This window comes from Panthera tigris, chromosome C1, assembly GCF_018350195.1.
Source record: "Panthera tigris isolate Pti1 chromosome C1, P.tigris_Pti1_mat1.1, whole genome shotgun sequence".
Lineage (NCBI taxonomy): Eukaryota > Metazoa > Chordata > Mammalia > Carnivora > Felidae > Panthera > Panthera tigris.
In genome coordinates, this window is record NC_056667.1 from 118,383,498 (window position 1) to 118,389,843 (window position 6,346).

Genomic DNA, 6,346 nt, shown 5'->3' on the forward strand with positions numbered 1-6,346 from the left:
CCTGACCCCTGTCAAATGAAATCCTTGGATAATTGAGAAAACAGTAATATAATCAAAGCAGCTATACATTGAATACGTACATGAGATTAGCCTATAAGTGCATATAAAGGTCCAGGATCTATTAAGAGCTAGAACCAGGAAGAAGATAAGACACAGGTTTCCTACAGACATAGCTCAGATTCAATGTCAGACTGAAGGTCAGAGTTGAGAGGGGATCAATCTAATCTAATTCCTTCAGTTTAGGAATAAAGAGGCTCAGAGAGAAATAGGGACCTGTTCAAGGTCACATAGCACAGACAGAGGGGACAGACAGAGGGGACGAAGGAACCCAGGCCCTGACGCCCAATGCAGAGCCCCCCACCCCACCCGCATTATGTCTCAGGTATTTTCTGCTTTTCTGAATCAGAAATAGCCCTTCCTGGGGTTTTCTCTCCAGTTTAGGCTCTCATGAGGCGAGGGGATCCCAACAAGGACCCCTTCCTGGAATTCCGTTGTCTCTCCTCGGTCAGGCGTTGGCTGACAGGACAGAGGCCAGATTTCTTCCTCTCGGGGTCTAGGGAATTCAATCACAAACCTCTCCCCCACAGCCTGGTGGACCCTTGAGCACCACACGGGTGCAGTTCTGCGATATCACCAACAGGTGGCGCGTTCCTCACAGGAAAACCGGCCGGGAATTCGCCTGCGCCCCTCTGACCCTGCTCCTTGCCCTAACCTCCGGCCTTAGGGTCCCTCTCCCGATAAAGGGGAAAGCAAGGGGTGTAGCGGGGGAGCTCAGGCTGGGTGCCCAACGTTTTGAAAAGAAAATCTCTAGAAACCCTGATTCTAGCCGTGCGGCTCAGAGAAACTTCACGCTCTAAGGGGTCAATGAACCTTGGGTGCAGAGGGCAAGGCTCTGCCGCTTGACCAGAGAAAACACGGGGACCCATTGGGGTCACGCCTAGGGGGCGTTAGCTCCCCTCAACAAAGCCATCCATGAACGCGCTCATTCACGCAAGCTCGGCTGCAGCCTTTCCTATTCACCTTCCCCAACTCCCATCTTTCACCTAATTTTTAGTTTTATATAGGGGGAGGAAGAGGGGGGGAGAATTAGAGGAAGAGAGAGCTTTTTCAATTGCGACGATAATTGTCCGCGAGATGGGTTTCTTAATCTGCTCATCCATTATTGACTTCTCCTCTAATATTTGGCTTTGCGGCTTTGATCACCAGAAGATCACACACTTGGCTCCTTTGCATAACAATTTTGGGGCGGGCGTCTTTGGCGCGGGAGGGGAGGGACGTGCCTGGAATGGCTTTGGGGTCGGTTTTCTACCATCCCACCCTATCCCCGCAGGAAGTGAGGCCAGCCAACCCCCCCCCCCCCATCTCTAACAGTACCATTCATGCCTGGAAAGTTCCGCCCGGTGAGTGGGGGAGAAGAGGAAGCTGCTAACTCCTTGGGGGGTGGAGTGAGACCCTAGGAGAGGAGGGATTGTGTCTCCACCTCATGTCCCACTGCATTCCTAGCCCCAAAAGATCCTGCCTTGGGCTCTCATCCCCCTCCCCCACCCCCAAAGACACACACAAAAGTACTGGGGAGACAGCGAACCTTACTTGGAGGTGAATGGAGTGGGTTGGCCATCAGCAGAAGACCACCAATCCTCACCTCATCCCTGCGCTCTCCTCTGGGACTTAGGCCACAGGACAGAACTCAGACGCCTGTGGCTCTGAGCCAGGTTTGGCCGGCCCTAAGACAAGTGACAGCCTCTGTGGGACCCTGAGCTAGTCCCTTCCCTTCTCCAGGTCTCCAGTTGTGTCATCTGTGGAATGGGCTTTTGGCCCATGCGCTCCCTGAGGTCCATTTGATCTTGACCTTGCCACGTGTTGCCCACCTCCGCCCCCCCCCTCCCCAATCAACCCCCCTCTGCAGGGCTTCGGAGCTGCACAGGCGGGTCTTGGAAGGGAAGAAAAAACACAGTGGCTATTTTATTCTACATTTAAACAACTGTCTCCTCTGCCTTTGCAGTAGCTCCCCGACGGGGGGTGGGGCTGTGGGGTGGGGAGAGGGTGTGGGGTACCGATGGGGGTGGGAGGTGGGCAGTTGGTTTGGGATCAGAGCACTTAACACGCCGCACTTCCAAAGCCTCGGTAAAGGTAGTTGCTCTCCCATTTCCAGCTCGCACAAAAACGCACACTTTAGGACACCCTAGGCAGGGACACGCACAGGCACTTACGCCCATGCACACACAACACTTGCACACCCGAACGTAGCGCAAGCACGTTGGGACTAGAGAGACACAGAGAATGCACACCATCCTCCCATGCACACGCGGACACACACACGCGCTCACCTGGAGCCTCGCACACACAGAGTCACGTACAAACACGCACGCGCGCGGCGCACACTCGTCCCTCACCCGGGTTTCTGCAGGAGAAGCGGACGGGGAAGGTGGCTGGGGAAGGCCTTGGGGGTGCAGCGACCCCTCCCCTCCCACCTCACCCGCACGCGATCCAGTCTGGGAAAGAAGGAGGTGGGGTGGAGTGGGGGGGCAGACTCCAGGTTCTCGCCCCTTTTGCCTCTCCACTCCAGGCTCCTGAGACTTCCCTTCCCTGCCCGCTCCTCTTCCGGACTAAACTTTTCCCACCCTCACCTCCCCGCCGGCCCCCTGCGGCGCCGACCTCGAACGGAGCCGGGGGCTTGTCCTGCACCCTCCCGGGGAGGAGGGTCGGGAGGCTGCGTCCGAAAGGACGAAAGAGGGGCGCGGCCTGGCTGGCGCTCCTGAGCCCGCCGGCAAGGAGGTGGGAAGGCGCGGGACAGGAGCCAGAGCGGCGAGAGCTGGGTGCGCGGACTTCTGCTTCCTTTCCCCGGGTCGATGGGAGATGATCCCAGGGACAACCTCTCACCCCTAAGGGAGTCAAGGGAAGGAGAAGGAGGACAGTTAACTCTGGGGCCAGCAGAAAGAACACGGTTTGGAGCTGCAGGGGCATTCCTGTGCAAAGGACTTGGATGCTGTGGTTTTTCTTCTTTTCTCGAGTTTGGGTTTTTTGTTTTGTTTTGTTTTGTTTTGTTTTGTTTTGTCCCCAACTTTGAAGTTGGGTCTGGACCTCCCCGGGAACCTGGACTGAGCCGAGGGGGCAGGAGAACCCAGAAGCCGCGCTGGCCCCTCCTCATTCGCTCCCACACTGGTACCCACCAGAGTACACACGCTCGAGGCCAGTCGGTGTGGACTCCGACCCGCGCCGAGCAGGATCGAGGTGGGAGCCGCCACTTGGACAGGTGGGGACTGGGGTGGGCCAGGGGCCCCTTCGGCCACAAGGGGTGCCTTGACTCCGGACACCTCCTAGGGAGGGGGAGGGGTGAGAGAGGGCGAAAAGCAAAATAAAGGAGAGCAGAAAATTTCCAGCGTAGACGCTGAATTTACTCCGGGTTTTATTACTTTTGTGGGGGAGGATACAATGTTAGCGTTTCTGTTCTGGTGTCTGGGTGGAATTCGGTGTAAGGAGAAAAGCAGGATGTCTGATTAAAGTGAAGAAAAATATGTAGAGTGTGTGTGGTTGCCTTCCTTTCGGGAACCGTGAGCTCTAAAATCTTCGGCTGCAGGGGCCTGGCTAGCTGTGTGGTACCAGCTCCAGAGTGGTTTGGGGATACAGAGAGGGAAGGGGAAGGCTTTCCCGGTAACCGGAGCGGAAGGGTCCTGCGTCTCGCTCTCCAGCATCCCCGCGCAGTCACCCGGCTCGTCAACCCGCCAGCAGCAACCGGACGGGGGTTTGCGCGCTGGCGTCCCGGACGCCTGCCCCAGCCCCGGCCCCGCAGGCTGTCCGCAGGGCTCAATAAGGAAACCAGGGCCTGGGGAGCCCTTTCCGAATCCTGACCACCCGGTGCAATTTACAGAAATCACTGAAATGTTTCCCCCATTTCCCACAGTCAGGTGAAGAAAAGGCTTAATTTTCTCAGCTTGATTAGGCTTTAGAAGGGGCCGGGGGAACCAAACAAAAAAGCAAACCGTTTCTGAAACAAACAGGTCCCTACTGTGAACTGCTCCCTGGGATAAAAGGGAGAAAACCCTGTGGGTAGGCAGAATGGTGGGGATATAGATCCAAATATTGAAATCCCCAAAGGGGACAACCTACCTACCTTCCTCCCTTCCTTCTTCTCTCCCTCCCTTCCTTCCTTCCTTCCTTCCTTCCTTCCTTCCTTCCTTCCTTCCTTTTCCCTTCCTTCCTCCCTCCCTCCCTTCCTTCCTTCCTTCCTTCCTTCCTTCCTTCCTTCCTTCCTTCCTTCTCCCTTCCTCCTTCCTTCCTCCCTCCCTTCCTTTCTTTTCCCTTCCTTCTTTCTTCCTCCCTCTTTCCCTCCTTTCCTTTCCTTCCTTCCTTCCTTCATTCCTTCCCCTCTCTCTTTCTCTCCCTCTCTTTCTTCGAAATTCCTAAGAACCTGTACATTTACTGGCTTATTTCATGCACACACAAAAAATAAATTCTCCCTGGCTCCCCCTGCCTCCCCCCCAGCCTTCCAGACCGTCTACAAACAAAGCTGCCGCCCCAATTTCAAGAGTCAACAGAGCATTTTATTTTCCATGGTTTGCCTCCCACGCACCCCCACCCATCTCAGCTTTTTCCCTCTCCCCCCTCGCCTCCCCCAGCCCCATTCCCAGCTTCAGGCAGAATTGCTTAAGATCCCTAACCAATACCCAACGAATCCCCCTGCACCCACCCACCCCCCACATTATTATCGCCTCCAAATGAAGACCAAAACCAAGAGCGCTAATTGAATTAGTCTATTGAAAGGACTGTCAGGTACAATGACGTGGCTCGAGGCCCCACATTTCCCAAGGTCTATAGGCTTTGGGGACCTGCAATGTATAGTCTGACCTTCTGGCTCATAATAATACCGCAGTACTTGTAGCAGAAATCTCCTCGCATTCACTCCCAACAAAACCGCTGGTCACCCAGTCCCCGTAGGAAGGCTGCACGCTATTGTGTTGCGACAACTCATTCATGTCCCGCGCCACGAGGCCCCACCGCCATCTGATCTACACTCGAAATGCGATTACCACCGTGTGCATGCAACACGCTCGCACTCTCGGCCCGTCGCGCACACGCCTGGCCAGGCTGCAAGGGTTTCCTTCACAATTCTCCTCACTCTCTTCCTCAAAAGAGAGGTGGAAGCTAGCAGGACTATGATATTTGTCTCTGCCTAAATGACATCCAAAATTCTGCGGGAGCGCAGGCTGGCGTTAGATCTCTCTTTTCTGAACAGCATGCGCCCAAACCCCCCACAAACACGTTTCTCTGAGCCCTACTGGCTGGTGGGGCAGACGGGGGTATACACACTGAAGTGTCCATACGCGAGCGAGCCTCCTGCCCTGCACACAAATACACTGACACACAAACAGGGTTTTTATAGACTCTGTTTGTGGCTCTCACATATACAAGCAAATAGATACAAATATGGGCTTTGGCCCCCACAGCCCTGGGCCACTGCAAATTGATAAGTGGTTTTTGCAAGAATGGGAAAGAGGAGAAACAAAGGTATAATTTCTCAGCCTTCACCTTGAGAAGCACTCATCAGTCTTCCCCTTGTGTGACCCTCAGCCTTCTCTAGCACCCCCCAAACACACAAACACACTTCCTGTGTGTTTGGCCAGGTGTCTTTTGCTCACAGGAAGTCTCTGTTGGCGACAGAGAATGCAGATAATGGAGGAAACACAGGAATGGGAGAGAGTCAGTAGGGTTGGGGTCTTTCTCCATCCCGCTTGTATCACTCCCCCACCATTGAAAGCCTCTTTGGGTCCCCTCCTTCCCTCAAGAGGGTAAGTAAATCATAAGGGTCCCCCCACCCTTCGTCATTTAAAATAAAAATTCTTTTTCCTTATCCTCCACTTGAATGTGGGCTGGGTGTGGAAGCGGAACTTGGGGACAATCTATTGCACAGATGTGGCTGGGTCAGTGGCCTTCTGTGGAGCCTCTTGCCTTGGGGAAACTGCACAACTCAGAACTTCAAGGCAAGGCAAATGGGCACTGGGTGCCCCCAAACATCCACACCTCTGGCCCAGGAGCAGAGGGCCATTGGAGAAAGGGACTTCATTCTCTTCCTCCTAGATTCCCCCAACCTGCTTCCAGTCAGTCTACCTCCAGGCCATCTCCACCTGGATATCTATCAAGTTGGAAGAAATTCCTTAATTCTCAAAGGCAGAAATGCGAAATGCGGACGGGAAACGTACGGGCACACGGATGTATTCAGACGTGCACACACATGGCTCCATACACACCCGACCCCTTTACCCACATACTCACAACTCACTCTGCCGGCACTTCCTTACCCACACGCCCAGTCCTGAGCCCACTCCGAGTCCTCTGGACCCCTTACACA